The sequence below is a fragment of the Lichenostomus cassidix genome, chromosome 5 (assembly GCF_008360975.1).
Source record: "Lichenostomus cassidix isolate B80296 chromosome 5, HeHo_3.0, whole genome shotgun sequence".
Classification (NCBI taxonomy): Eukaryota; Metazoa; Chordata; class Aves; order Passeriformes; family Meliphagidae; genus Lichenostomus; species Lichenostomus cassidix.
Window position 1 is genome coordinate 45190495 of NC_139486.1, and position 15775 is coordinate 45206269.

The following is a 15775-nucleotide window of genomic DNA, read 5'->3' on the forward strand; positions in this document are numbered from 1 at the left end:
TGCCATGTTTTCTTCTGTAGAGATTCTCCTTTGTGTCTTTTCTGCTTGAATTCCTCAACTTTACCATTTATTGGAATCTGTTCTTCCCCCTTGCAGAGTGACAAAGCTTATTTTTAGCTTAGGATATTTAGTTTGGTTGTGTTGGTTCTTTTTATCAAATCAGTACTGATTCTCATATATGAGCTACAAAATTTTTATGAAATACTCTAAGGCTTTGAACTACTGGAACTACTGGAGTGTAAGTGAGGAGTTGGGCTTGTGGGAGCATTCAGAAGCAGAAATTATTAGTGATGAGTATACTTTAGGAAGACAGTCCATTTTCATTCTTGTCTTTCCATCAGAGTCCTGTGTATCTCTCTGTGTGGCATTATTACCCAAGGGTAAAGAGTGACGTTAAAGTTTTCTACCACTCATATCTCTGATTATGTAGTTGTGTTTTTAACATTTTGTGGAATGCATCAGAAAAGTAAAATAACAATATAGGTTCATCATCCTCCTAGCTTTTAACCAGTTAATGAAGCAAATTGTCAGTAAATCAGTTTCAATAGCAAATCCATGAAATTCAGCTGAGTAAAATATTTTTGTTTATGGTAATTACAGATCTTCCTCCAACTTTATCTGTTCAGTGAAAACCTACATAGAAAAAGAATTTGTATGAACACCTGTAAAGATACTTAATTTGTTCTATGAATGGTTTTTGAAGTACATTACTCTGAAGCTTCAGTGGAGCACTCTCAAGGAAAGTTAAATTTGATTGTGTTCCACAGACAGGAATGGATTCACAGAAGGACAGGTTGCCCGTAAGATGCGCCTGCTGTGGTGGCCTTAGTGTTTACTCTGATACATGTTTTTCTCACCTCAGCCTTTCTGAGCTTCTCTTAAGTGAAACACGTCATTTCTGTGCAGGACTAAGTTTTTTTGCTCTTCAGGAGAGGATTTTGTCCTTGATCAGCAGGTACAGACATTTGCTGAAAAAAGATGCGCAAATGTGTAGAGTGATAGCAACAAAACCATCTCTCCATCAAAAGGTGAAGTAGATTAATAAATTGCTAGTAACTTACTAAATTTTGTTAAGTGTAAGGGGCCCAAGTTGGATATTCGAACATGTTGGTAGTTACTAGGTCAGTTTTTGTTTAGTATTCTTTAGTACTGGTGTAGCTGGTGTGTTCTAGTGACTGGTGGTTTTTTAGTACAGATCTGGGTTAGAATATGTGAAGTCTTTAGAAATTACTATCTCAGTGTGTCCAGTTTTTCTTACTTTAATGACACTTTCTAGAAGTAATTTAGTTGCTTAGATTAACTCTTGTGATTATTTGATTCATTAAATATCTTTTGTTTACAAATGTATACATCCAGAGATCACAAGTATGCAATTAAACTGAAGAAGGATGCTGGCAGTTGCATCTGGCTTTGATCTCACCTTCCAAGATGATGAATAAACAGATTCTTTGGAAGTGGAAACAGTAGAATGGCTCATTTCAAGTCACTCATTCTTCAAAAGGAGAGTTTCAATCTTTAGAAAATCTGATCAATTTCTAATATCTGTGAGGCTATATAAAGGCCATCTTATAAGAGCCATGTTTGTAGTGTAGCATCTTCTATATGTCTCTCTCTAATCCCCACTGGTGGTTAAAACAGTGCTCTAGATTATAAGAAGGTTCTGTTCCCAAATCTCTGGAGCTTTGTGACAGAGGACTGGGTGGACCAATGTGTGTCACACCAGTTGGAGTTAGTGGTGTAATAGTTCACTGTCTTCTTCAAACCACCAAGGTCCTTCCTGACTCACCTGGGGAATCACTAAATTCTGGACCTGTAGGACCTACAACCTGACACAGGCAACCAAATTAAAGCAGAATAAAATTGATTCCATCCTAGAACATAGTTATCTCAATATTTGTCCCTTCTCTGCTTCACATGCCAGGATACTTTATTCTCTGTTTCTCTCACCCTGCCTCTTTGGCAAGAAATAGGTCACCATTTCTGAATCACTATGACCTTGTCTGACTGATGAGGACAGAAATACTTCATATTTTCTCCTCCTTGGTATGCTCCAGCCTAATGTTTACTGAAAGCATGGCTCATGGGAGAGAAAACCAGGATGCTTCTATGGTGAGGAAATCTTGCTCTAATGGGGCTGCATCAGCACTTCTGATGCATTAATATTTTTATTAGACTGTATAGCAAATACTGGAAGTAAATGCATTAGTGTGGATCAGCATTTCTGAGCTATGGGTGTGTTTTATAGGCTATCAGCAAGACAGTGCATTTGAAAGCTTTGTTGATCTGGATCAACAATTTAGTGTGTTAGTGATTCATGCAAATGCTTAGGCCCTGGGGCCAGGGAGAACAGAGATGTGTTGCTGTGTGTCACTAATTCAAGGATTATTAGCCTTTGACATGAACCTGAAGTTCAGAATTTGATGGATATTGATTATCATATGAAAACTTTCTTGCTGATGAATTTATTTCACAGTGAAAGTGGGGGAATGTGCATGGCAGTAAGTGATTATTTTTGCCTTTGAAATTTAATTTATTAAATCTCTTTGGAGGAAGATAAAATTCAATTCTAATAGCAGCTATAAAAATCCACTCAGCTCTTAATGACTGTATATAGCATACTATCAAATGGAGGCAGAATCAAAAATGAAAAAAGAAATGTTTCCATTACATTGAAACAGCAATATAGACCTGATGTAATCTCTAGTCTTCCATGTCTTGTCCCTGTCGCCACTTTTTGGTCTTCTGGTTGTCCATCTGAAAGCACTCTAGGCAGCTCAGACCTTTCTTTCTGCTTGCTTTCTCATGTCTTGGTCTCCCAATCTGATGGATATTCCATATCTCCCTGATCATCCTTCCCGTTGGATTTTAACTACATTGGAACTAGAAGAGCATCAGCAGTGGAATCAAGGGGAGTTGGGCTTTGATCTTGAAAAGGGAAGAAAAGTGACAAAGCAGCACAGTTAATGTGGGTGGAAGGAGATCCCTGAAGTGAGATAGGTAATTGTTAAGGTCTGAAACTGAGGGGCAGTGCCCTTGAGTCTTGCTTGTCTGGGAGAGAGAAGATGCAGAAAGGAGCAAAGTCTCAGTAAACAACAGGGTATAGGGGAGGAGACAGAGATGAATCCTATCCAAAAAGAGACTAGTTTTTATTCACACATACAGTATAATTGTTTACATTGTGTGATAAGTACATTAGAGTTATAATCTTTCTTCTAACTGTTACCAAGAAATGTGGTCATACAGGAGTGGATACTTGAGATCAAGGGAAACTTGTCATTTCTCTCTCCTGATGTAAGAGATGTGGTATGTTGTTAGGGATTCAGGGATGCATAGCATTGTTCTGTCCCTGGGTGTGGCCATGAGGCCCCAGTAATGGGGACATTTTTGTTCATAAACAAAATAATTTACTGATTTTTAGTAAGTGCGGCATTTTCTTCTGCTTTTGCTAATGGCTTTGACATATTCAGTCCCTGTGAGCATCACATTGGCAGAATGTGATGTGCAAGAGAATAAAGTCCACTGAGAGTGAGTGCTAAAGATCCTCACTCTTTGCCTACCCAAATGAGAGTAGATGGACCTGCAATTTCAGTACAGATTTTCAGCACAGGGGAAAAATAGAAGAAATAATTTCCATTTCATTATTTTCCTCCATCTTCAGTCACTTCTAAAGGTAATGTTGTTGTATTCTAGGATTTGTTCAGAACTGCAATAGAGTCTTACCTAAACCCCATTTCACCTTGTGCTAAAGTCCTGGTACTGTCACAGGGTCATCACTGTGAGTTTTAATTTAAGTGTGCTCACATTTGCTGCTGTGGTTCCCTTTATCAACTCTATTATTTAACACCTGCCTATTATACTATTTTCACCATTTCTTCCAGCACACAGGCAAAAACCCAGAGTATGTAGACTTGTACTTTGTCCATATTCTGGTAGCATAAGCAGGTGCATAAGCTTTACATTCTTTTAGAACTTTCAAGTTCTTATCACAGAAAGGAAATGAAAACACGTCAGTTCTTTAAAGAAGACAACTGGGCAGTCAGGTTGAAGTGGTTTCTTCAGTATTGCTGGTTTTGCTTGTAATCTGATCCTACTGGATACAGATTACCTTTGTGGATAATGACCTAAAGAGGTGCCTAGCACAAGTTACTGGTGGAAGATTTGGGAAGTAATCTCTCAGGTGCTCATTCTGGGGCACAGAAATTTAGATGTGTTGCTGCTTTGTGGAAAACAGAGCTGATCTAATGATCTTGGCTCTAAAGCAGCTGTCATCTGCGTGTGCTTTTTAATGTCACCAGTCAGATTAAGCAGCAGAAATTGCACTAGGCAGCAGCAACACTGTCACTCAGTCTATTTATTTCTCTTGAGCTCCTTTTACTGTGCTTTTGGGATACAGTTTTCAGATACATATTGGATATCCAGAGAAAGATTTTCAGAAACAGCATGTTGTTGGCATGCTGTTCAAAGCTGTAGAATGAACCCATGCACTTGCTCCTGGGTGTCTGTATCAAAATGTTGTCTGTCTCTGTGTTATTAAGTCCTGAACAAAATATGGAGTGTAGTTCACTGGTTCTGCTTTGCAGCCCCGTGGAAGTGTCTGGTTGCAATGTTTATTGTTTTAATGTGCTCAGAAATCACTGCTGCAGACTGAGAGACTCTATGGACCCCTTCCTGTCATGTGTTACTTTTGTTTGGGCATCTCTGTGTGCAGAGACACTGGCAAGCAGGATACATGGAATTTAAGGGTACACAGTGGTAATTTATTGACTAACGTGTGTACCAGTCTACTAGGACAGAATTGCTAGCAGAACATCAATGTGTTCTCCATTGCAGATGCAAAGACCTAATGCCTGGTGGGTTAATTGGCAGATCGGCATCAGCTGGGTGGAAAAGGTCTCTCCTTTACTGCTCAAGCTTATTCTTGACCATTTGTGCTAAATTGCTGTTTTCTAATTCTCCTTTTTTTCCCTTAGAGCTTTATAGCTTCTTTTGTCACTGTTTTTGTCTTGAATCACTGACTGGAACCATCTGAATAGTTTCATTTCTGTTTGCATTTTTTTCTTGCTTGTCTTTCACTTGTGGATTGTCTCACAACTCAATAACCATTTCTGTACAACAAAGCTGAGCCAGATTCTCATGGCTGTTCTGCAGCATGCCAGGTATCAGACAACTGAACCCCAAGGGATGTGGCTGGTCTTTGGGGAAGTGCCAATAATCATCTCTGATGGTGAAACTTTTCTTTGGAAAGCAAAGACACAAGTGGGCTAGAACAGAATTTCTCCCTAATTTAATTTTAATGTTTTGATAGAATGGAGATAAAAACTCTTTTCTGAAACCAGGGATGTGGATGAACTGAGCTTTGGGTGGTGTACCTGCTTGTGTAAAACACAGCTTCTGCTCTCCAACTTGATTAACAAAGCCGTCTGACTGTCTAGTTCATAGCATTGCTTGTTATAAAATGTGCCTTCTCTTTATGAGTTTTGATTTTGTTTTTAGGGTTCCCCCCCCCCCATGTTATCCATTTGGCAATGTTTGGGTAATAGAGTGTTCTTATAGTCACTGAAATTATTTCCTGATAAGTGTGTTTTTGTTCTCATTCTAAGTGAACTACATCATCAAACCTCTGCTGGTCTGCATGGGAGATCTGGACTCAGTCTCCAGAAGGAACAAACAGGTGGAGTTATAGATGGCATGAATATCAATAAAGAGAATGAAAGAGGAAAGTTTAGCAGATCATGGGCAGACATAAAAAGGAGTGCTTTAATGTGTGCATAGAGCAGTGGGACTGGAGAGAGCCTTTCAGTACCTCAGCAAGAATCCATTAAAAGTGCTCAAAGACTTGAAAAGAGAAAAACACTTGGGGTCCTTGCTTGCAGAAGAGAGTCTGTCCTGTGTGATAGGTCTGAGGGAAGTGCCTCCAAATACAGAAATCAAAATCAAACTTTACTTCTGGGTCTTCTGGGTCTTGCCTCTCATATCTACTGCTGTATTTTAAGAATGAAAAAATACAGTGTCTTTTGAGGCTGGAGGTGACCCTGAATACTTAAGCTCTTTAGCATTCTAGTTTATCTTTGCTATCACCCATACCTTGAAATAAATCTCCCAGATTTATTTTTTATTCAATCAGGATTTGCATCTTCTGAACCAGGATTCCCTGAAAAGCTGCCCATCTTTTCATGTGTTTTCTTTTTAATCTCTTTACTGTCACACTGATGAGTGAAGCCTGCTCTTCTACACTCTGGAAATGTCAGCTTTGCAAAGGCAGCTCTCTGGGGTCTCTACGAGTGAGAGCATTCCTGATGCTGCTAAACTTAGGGAATATGTTGCCAGTCAGTCACAAGGGAAATGATGACACTTCTGTGTCATAGAATCATAGAATCTCAGAATGGTTTGGGTTGGAAGGGACTCTGAAGATTATCTTGTTCCAGCCTCCCTGCCGTGGGCAGGGGCACCTGCCACTAGACCAGGTTACTCAGTGATGCCCCATCCAGCCTGGCCTTGAACACTTCCAGAGATGGGGCTTGCTTGTAGGCTTCCTTTAGATACTGGAAGCAGCTCTAAGGTCTTCCTGGAGCTTTTTCTTTCCCAGGTTGACAACCTGTCCTCACAGCAGAGGTGCTGATCATCTTCAAGCCTCACCTCTTGACCCATGTCTATACAGCCTTTCCTGTACTGAGGGCTCTAGAACTGGATGTAATACTGCAGGTAGGGTCTCACCAGAGTGGAGCAGAGGGGGAGAATCACCTTTCTCACCCTGCTGGTCATGCTTGTTTTGATGCAGTCCAGGACATGATTAGTTTTCTGGGCTGCAAGTGCATATTGCTGGGTCATGTTGAGCTTCTCATTCACCAGCATCCCCAGTTCTCCTCAGAACTGCTCTCGATCCATTCTCTGCCCAGCCTGTATTTGTGCTTGGGATTGCCCCAACCCAAGTGCAGGACCTTGCACTTGGCTTTGTTGGTCTTCATAAGATTCTCTTGGGCCCATCTCTCCATCCTGTCCAAGCCCCTCTGGATGGCACTGGCTGTACCTCACAGCTTGGCATTGTCTGCAGACTTAGTGAGGGTGCCCTCAGTCCTACTGCCCACATTGCTGACAAAGATGTGTGTGTGAAAGGGGCACTGAGATCCTGAATGAAAAATAAAAACAGAAGTAATCCTCACCAGCCAGCCCTCTACAGGACTCCTTTACAGGAGAAAAGAACTCTTCTCTGGAGCAGAGCAGCAGCTCTCTGTGCAGTGCCCACAGTTCCTGCTGCTCTGATACCTCAGAGTAGCAAGAAATATCAGACATGGGAAAGCCACAGTGTGGCTGGTCATGCATGCGTAGATGGAAAACTGTTTCCTGATTCCCTCCACAGAGCATCCAAGGCTGTGCAGTGAGTTTTGACTTTACCTGCTGCAAATAGAGAACTACAAGATCAGGGCAGTGGTGTAAATTTGGCCCACTTCTGGGAGAGCCAGGGTCAAGAGGGTTCTTCTGGAACATTTAGGCCAGTTTCTTTGTCTTCCTTCTTAGCTGTCTAGACCATAAAATTAATTCTAGAAGCAGCATTAAAATACATATTTTAAAGTCTTCAGATCCAGGCAAGTCTGTCTCCTCTTCTGGTAACCAGTTTCGGTACTTATTTATACTTTCCCTAAGAAACTTTTCCTTGAGATTAAATATCTTACTTTAGCTTTCAGTCATTGGCTCTTTCTATGCTATTGTAAGGATTAGAAAGGCTACACTATCTGATCTCTTTTCTATGAAAACAGTGTTTCACATTGTTCACATCAACTCCTGGTTTACTCTTCAGTACCTAAATTCATAAAAAATTCCTTAGTCCTTGCATTGTCAGGATGAATTTGTCAGTTCCTGGGACACTTCTATGATCCTCCTTTGCACTTGCTTTATGATGTCTACAGCCACATTGTTATGTATAGGGCAGAACTGTACACTCCAGTCTAATAATGTTCTTTCCAGTGCTGCACACACAGAGCCAGGAATTGCTTCCCTGGGTCTTGTTAGGGCTGAAGTTGCCCTTTCCATAAATGTGCTGTTCTCACAAGTTGTCGGCTAATAATTATCTATTAAAACCAGCAAGATTTTTTCTTAGTTACTCCTTCTGCAGTGACTCTCTCCTGATGCAGGTATGGTTGTATTTGTTGTTTCCATATGCACAATCTTCCTTGAGGTCATGTTGAATGGTGACCATTTATTTAGACTGGGAGCAACTCAAGGTTCTCTGCAGTCTGGGCAAAGTTACTGGCCCAGGAAGGCAGCCTGTGCTGAGCTAAGAGTGAGACTTGAAGAGCTGTCTGCTTTCCTCTGTGCCTAGAGCTGTGCTCCTTAGCAGCTGGCTTAGATGAGGCTTACCTGGTTGTCCTGTGTTTCTTTCATGACAACTGTAGAGATTAAAGGATTGAAAACCAAAGCAACACACATCATAAGTCAAAGAGAAACTGCACTTGCATGATGCTTGGTAAGGCTGTCTTCCAGGATACATATGTACCTTTTCAAAAAATAGATTAAATAATGGAGTAATAGTTGGGATGAAAAGTCAGACTCATTTGCAAATCAAATATTTAAAGGTTTAACAGATAGGAAAACTAATCGCTGCGCAAATTGACTTACCCAAAACTGTAAGCATCATTTATGCAATGATGACACATGGGTGGAATCAGTGATGAAGCAGAGATGTAGTTTGCCAGATTTAATGTAAACACTGAGAAAAAAAATCTGTGCTAAGAATTTTCTGATCTGCTCATTATGTTACAGTGGGATAGAATGGTCACAGGTGTAGTGTAAAGCACTGGCTGGCTGAGCTAGATCATACTTATCTCGGAATCTTTAAATAGGGAACAGGAGGTGTATGTGGGTTTTGCCAAACCCCCACATCCTTGTGTTTGCCATGCCATCCAGTGTTTTTGGGTTTCTAAAGAATTGTAGGAAACCATAGGATAGTGCTTTTGTCAATCTAGTGAGGATGTTTCTTACATTATTACCTAGGAAAATATGCTTACTTTGCTTTTTTCAAAAGTGACAATCATGTAAAAAGTTGATCAGTGAAATTCCTGTGTAGTAGACACAGGAATTCTGGTTCCTTGTCTTTGCAGCCTTAACTCACCCTCTCACTGTTCATACACTTTGCCAGAGTCTTGAATTAGGTGCTGACATTCTGTATTGCTCCTCATAGAGGAAACAGCAGAAAGTTGTGGGATTGTGCAGGGATTCAATCTGATCTTGGTAGAGCCCTTATCTTGTTTGGAAACTATGCAGTGAATGTGGCCAGGGATTGCTGACAGGCAGTGGATGTCAAATGTGCAATGCCAAAATCCTCTGAGCACAGTCTGCACATTCCTAATTATGCAGGTAGTTGGTAGGATGTGTGTTAGGCCAGATTTGCATAAGTGCTGAGCATTCCCGACTGCAAGCATGAGGCTTGGATCTGTGCTCTGCACGTGTGGGGTGCCATAAAAATGGTAAGTACTTTGGAAATATCACACTCCAGGGGGCTCAAGTTTGTTCCTTAAATGTAGTGTTTTAGCTGCTTCGGCTTTACTCATGGCTAGCTTTAGTTTCATGTCTGCCAAAAAAAGATTGTAATAATGCCAAATGTTTTAGGAATATTGAAGGAAAACAAAATTTTTCTGGTGCTAGCTAGTGTAAAAAATAAAGGCCTGGAAGTGTGGTGCAGTTGTTTAGGGTTTGTGGGTGTACAGAAACAAGATGTGGTGCAATGAACTGAATGTGGAGGTTGAGAAGAGCTACCGAGTAACTAGAGTCACAAAATGAGCTCTGATTCCTATGGAAACATGGTTTTTTTGCAGTTGATCCCAGTGCATGTGCACTGCAGAGGAACCTGAAGTGCAACAGGCAGCCTTTTATTGTCTGGCATCGCAGTCCTAGCTCTGATGTGCTGGAGGGTTTTCTGGTTTGTTTTTTAAATTTGATAAAATATGTCACTGCACTTCACCAGCTATTTGTTTGATGGGAAGTGAAGACATCTGAGCCATTAATGCCTCAGGCAGGCCAGGTGCAGCTGTGGAAGAAGGTCATCCTTCTCTGTGAGCTTAATGAGTCATTCAGGGAGATGACTGTACACTGTGTCATTCAACATCACTGCTGACGCCTGATGGAATTAATAATACTATTTATATCAATAAGATTAGTAGCAGATAGGTTCAGTGTTATTAATAGTATAATTAGCAACTATGAATCTGTATCAGTGGTGTGTAGTACCTTTCTACATTTGCATGTCATAAAAGCTCTCGCTGATAGTAAGGAGATGTCAGGTGCTGAGTCAATGAAATGCCTGCTTACACATAATTGTAATTTAAGCAGCCACATTTACCTTGGTGAATGTAATCTTTTCTCTCTTTAGGGCTTACCATAATGTCATGGATAGCAAAAACAGCACCAAAAATGATGCCTTGGAAACATCAAGCCAAGCTCCAGGGGTCTTGCAGGTCTTCTCAATGCATCTTACCCACTAGTATTGATTTTACCTGTTCTTGAATATTTACAGTAATGGTTCCTAGCCAACATCCCTGGAGATACTATTCACTTACCAGTTATTCTTTTCCTTATGCTGCCAACTTACCTACCAACTTCTGAGACAGAACAATTCCCATCTTTCATTTATACATTTATGTTATTGCCTTGAAGATATTTATAGATTGTGATCATCTTCCCCATGAGTCATCTCTTTTCTAAACTATTAGTTCCTCCAGCATTTCTGTATGTGTGACCTGTTTTTCTAATTTTCTGGGTCACTGATGGAGAAGGGGAGCTGCCAACAGTACGTAAATAGGGTGTGGGTCAAAGGAGAAAAGACCATATCAGAATGCATACCTGAACTTCCTATCCCAAACCTTTTTTTTCAATCCCTGCTGAAACTCTTGTAAATTTAACTTGGTATCTGCTAGTTCACACTCTTGTTTCTCAATATAGCAAAGCCAAACATTAGCTGAACCTCAGTCATTTAAGTCCATCTGTATTGAAATAGTTGTCCACAGCCATGCTGAATTCAGTGAAATGGGGTACTGAAAAAAAAACCACCATAAAATTAGTTCATCACCTGCTCGGGACTCTAATTCAAGAGTTAACTTTGAACAGCTGCCTGTTGTGCTGAGATTGTTTTATACTTTGCAGAAATAATGTATTGCAGCTGGTAGGTACCTGCTCAGGCTTCTTATTAGCTTGTGTGCCAGCTGCAGTGGATCCCAGCACAATTGAATGTGTCTAGAGTGAAGGTATTCTGTACCTCCATATGTATGTACACACACATTACACTATAGCTAACTTGATGTTACAGATTGTTTTGCTGAAAATAAATGCCAGCTATCCTACATGAATAAAATGTGCAGAGGGAGATGGTAAGATTTAGTTGCCTTGGAAAACTCAAATTTTATGGGCACATTTTAATGTTTCAGGATATAGTAATTTACACTGGCATCAGTCATTGTGTCTTTACTGTATGCATTCACTATGTTCCAAATAAGATCAAAGAAAAGCAAATCCCTATCATCCTTCAGTTAAATAAATATTTAATTTGAAAAGAATAGGACAAACAGTGCATTAAGCATGTCACTCTGAATCTGATGACCTGACCTAGTTTCTTGTTTGCACAAAGTTCTACTTACGGTACATCCTAAATTACAAATATTCTTTACTTTAGCAAACTCTTCAGTGCAGTATCATGTTAAGTACAGCAAAATAATACAGCTCATAGGAGATGATACTGTCTTTGGGGACTCATAGAACAATGTATGCCATAACATTGATGTATTTTATAGACTGCCTGTCCTTCCTTTAGTTCTAATCTGCTCTTGCAATAGCTTGCAAGAAGTTCAAGTGTTTGTGTACCAGCCAAGTAAGTTACAACCTCTATTTACAGCTGGCTCTTTCAAAATGATTTCTTCAGCTCATGCATCTTTATCTTAGAAGATTCTCCAAGTGATATTTTCTTCATATTTATAGCGGAATATAAAGTAACTTTTCCAGCTGTGGCTGTATAAAATATTTCATGTGTGGTAGAAAAGCTGTTTCACTTGTGCAATAATCGGCACTGGGCATTGCAGAGTGTCGTAATCCTGGTACTTGTGGTGTCTCTCAAGCAGTAACAGCCATTGCTGTCAAAACCACTCTGAATCTACAATATGTACATAGAAAACCAAATGGCTGGTAACTGCCCCATAAATTTTATGTTGATTGTCTTTATGTTACCACTTAACATAAAGGGAAATGCTCAAAACACTGGAATGAACAGTTTAGTGTTTTGTCAGTTACTTATTCTAGCACTTAGTAGATCCTCAATATTGTTTCTAGAAAAACTTTTGCTTTGGTTTGGTGTCCTGCAGAAGTCAGACCTAGTCTGGATTCTAGCCTCTGTATAGACCTTACAATTTGTATTTCTTAATGTCTTGTGGAAGAGAGAGAAAGGAGCCCAGTGAGGGCAATGTCAGTGTAGCAATGCTTTTTGTGAATTTCTGAGGGGACCTTTGGGGATCATCAGTAGGGAATAAAGAGAAGTGCTTGGTCCAACAGCAGTGTAACTAGAGAAACTTTCGATTCATTGATCAATGTACTAGCAATGTCCACTTTCAGAGAGGTGAGAAAGTAAAATACGGAGCCAAGAAAATCAAACTGCGTCACCAGAACACATCCATAAATAAAATACTACTAAGAACAATAGCTTTAGATTCTCCTGAAAAATCTAGCAATAGAGTTTTCTTTTAACTGAAGAATTAATCTTAATTTCTGTAGTGATGAATTGCCACAGCCTAAAAGTACATGTTAGCATGCAGTGTGTATGAGAGATACAAAACATACATCAAAAACAAATGCTGTATCCATCCTTTGGATTTTACCTGTTGTCTGTTAGCTTGCTTTGCCCATTAATGCTGTTTATGTCCTGATTATGGGTGCATAGTGATTGTTACATAGGTCAGGATCAGTGAGTGAGGAAACTTCATAGAAAAACTTACACCTCCAAAAAAATTATAACAAGCTTCCCTTACCCTCAGAGGTAGAATAACATCATGAAGTGTTGCCTGCTTCTGTGAATGTTATTCAAAGAGAAATATCACAACTCTTCACACTGTGTTATATTCTGTGTATGAAAACATACCTATTTTAATTTAGATTTTCTTCTCCTTCCTCCATCAAAGGAAAACTAGATTTTTGACAGCCTCTTCTTTTTAGCTACTTATTAAAGTACTTTAGCAAACTTGAGCACTGTTATAAACAAACACATTTAAGCCTGTCTTCGCCTGATAAGGATTAACACAAGACAGACATTCTTTCTCTCTTTGTAGCTTCCTGAGAAAGTTGTCTTTGTGGCAGACCTGGAAACCAGTAATTCAGACTGCAGTGTGCTGTTATCTCCCCCTGCATTCTCTGGGATTCTAGTTTGTAAACCCACTCCTGCTTCTGCAGAACTATAGCAGGGGAGTATCATCTTTATATTTTTCAAGAACAAACTGGATCTATCAGCAGCCCAAGCTAATAGAAAAAAATATTGAACAAATTAATCTAAGCAGAACATATTTACCTGGAAGGCAGCACAGATCCATGGACCTGAAGGGGTGTGCCTATCTGTCTCTCTGTCTGTCTATCTATCAATGTAATTATATATATATATATATTTCTGCAGAAACATTCACAGGTGGCTCCCTCTGAATGAGCTAAAACTGTTGAATGGCCTTCATATGCAGCACATTGCAATGCTCAGGCTGAGGAAGGAGGGGCTCCTTCACCACGGAGAGGAGAAGGTTGTGTGGAAACCTCGCAGCAACCTTCCAGTATCTGAAGAGGGCCCGCAAGGAAGCTGGAGAGCGATTCTTTGTCAGGAACTGTAGTGATAGGGCAAGGTGTAATATGTTCACTGTGAAATGGGAAATTTAGGCTAGATATTAAGTAAAAATATCTTGCTTATGAGGGTGGTGAGGCACTGGAAGAGGTTGCCCAGGGAGGTTATGGATACCCCATCCTTGTCAGTGTTCATGTCCAGATTGGATAAGGCCTTGAGCAACCTGGTCTAGTGGGAGGTGTCTCTGCCCATGGCTAGGGGATTGGAACTGAATGATCTTTAAGGTCCAATTCAACCTTTAACATTCTGTGATTATTACAGTCAATCATTGACCTTGTCATTTCTGCAAATGGAACTGAGGATGCAGGATAGCAAGGGGTGAGAATGCTGGCAGGGAGTACCTGTGCATCTGACAGTATTTGGGCATCTCATGTTCATTAAAATATTATTAAGGGGCTTCAGCATTTCACACAAACTAAGCCTTGATGTTAGTCACCCAGTGCATTTCTGTGCTGTGGTGCATGTTCCAGTATCCCTCAGCAGGAGCTGAGGCGAAGTTTAGATACACTTTGGATGTGGAAAACAGTGAAGTGGGCTGAATCATCTTTCTGGTATCAGTGATGTAGCAGATTGGCCATTCCAGGGAGCTAGAGCTCCCCCATCACTTCTGTTATCCTGGAAAACAATCCAGCTGAGAAAGTATATGGATGAGAGGAAGGCAAGGAAATAGATGGGAAATTTTAGCAAGTGCAGTTCATTCTGTGTTGCTTGTTTCTGACAGTGTAATTGCTGGAACTCCTACTCAGATGTTACCTGTGAGCAAAAAACTCTGCATTGCACCTGTGTGCTGGCAGAACCACACATCTTCAATACCAACCTATTTTTTTTTTTTAATCTTGAGGAATAAGGTCACTAGGAGCCTTCTCTAAGTTGTCTTTGTGGTGCTTTTCAAAACTTTGAGTCCTTTGAATCTCCAACAGGCTCTTCAAGCCACTCTAGAGATGCATCAGTGAAAGTACAAAACCAGTAAAATAAGGGGGAAAAAAGATAGATGTATTTATAAATTGTAGTGAGAAGGTAACAGGCCTACATTACATTCTGCACCTAATTGCTTTCACACAGAGCAAACATCCTCTCAGTACATAAAGATTCCAGAGTCTAGCTGTGTAGGACAGGCTGAAGCAAAGGTTTTTTTGCTGTTATATACTTTCAAGAAGTGTGTGATAAGTGGCTGGTCAGCACCAAACTCTCAAAACCTAATTCATAATGCCTTCTGACCACTGGTTTCTTTTGGTGTAGCAGAGAGTTCCTCGTATTCAGCACTTTCTCTGAGGCAAGTTGCAAAGGGGCTGGAACAAGTCAGAACAAGTCAAAAAGCCTCATGCACAGGCTGAGGGACAGGGAGCATGGAGGCCACTGAAGAGAAGCACTGCTAGGCAGCATTCTGCAGCATGGCCCCTACAAATGCAAGGAAGATTCCTTACTCACTGTTGACAGCAGAAGGCATAAATTGAGGCATGAAAGTCTCTTTGTTCACTGAGCAGATGGAAGTGTTTGGCCGCTTTGTGGATTTCTTCTTGCAGTCTGGACTGGAATTACCCTTGTTTTTGTACCATCCAGCATTAATGTTTCCCAGAGTTGCCCCTTAAACAAAGCAAAAATACTCTACAGCATATTAACACCACGAGCATATCACAGTAAATGGTTTTATACATAATACAACACGGTCATTAGCCAGCTGTGCACATAAAACACCAAGTGGAGGCAGCAGGATGTAAACCAGGTTCTTCAGCTCTGAAGGCATTAGGCATCGAGGGCTAGCGGAGCTCTCCTGGCCTGTGTGTTGCAATGGAGAGTGCTTTTCCATCTGCAGTAGTCATCCTTCTCCAGGGTGTTTTACAACACTGCAAAATGCCTGTAAGCCATGGGCTAGCTCGGTGAGAACAAACTAATTACACAGCAGGCAATAACTCCTCTGTGATA

General features: G+C 40.5%; 1 protein-coding gene and 1 long non-coding RNA gene across 7 annotated transcripts in view; both read left to right on the forward strand.

Moving 5' to 3' along the window:
• Positions 1 to 15775, forward strand: part of TSPAN4 (tetraspanin 4) — a 348147-nt gene that overhangs the window by 225779 nt on the left and 106593 nt on the right. The gene's annotated exons all lie outside the window — the stretch shown is intronic.
• Positions 6747 to 15775, forward strand: part of LOC146436515 (uncharacterized) — a 38262-nt gene continuing 29233 nt past the window's right edge. The window contains exons 1-2 of the long non-coding RNA XR_014852692.1: positions 6747 to 8129; positions 8391 to 8461. This is a non-coding gene — a long non-coding RNA (uncharacterized LOC146436515). The remainder of the gene's footprint in view (positions 8130 to 8390; positions 8462 to 15775) is intronic.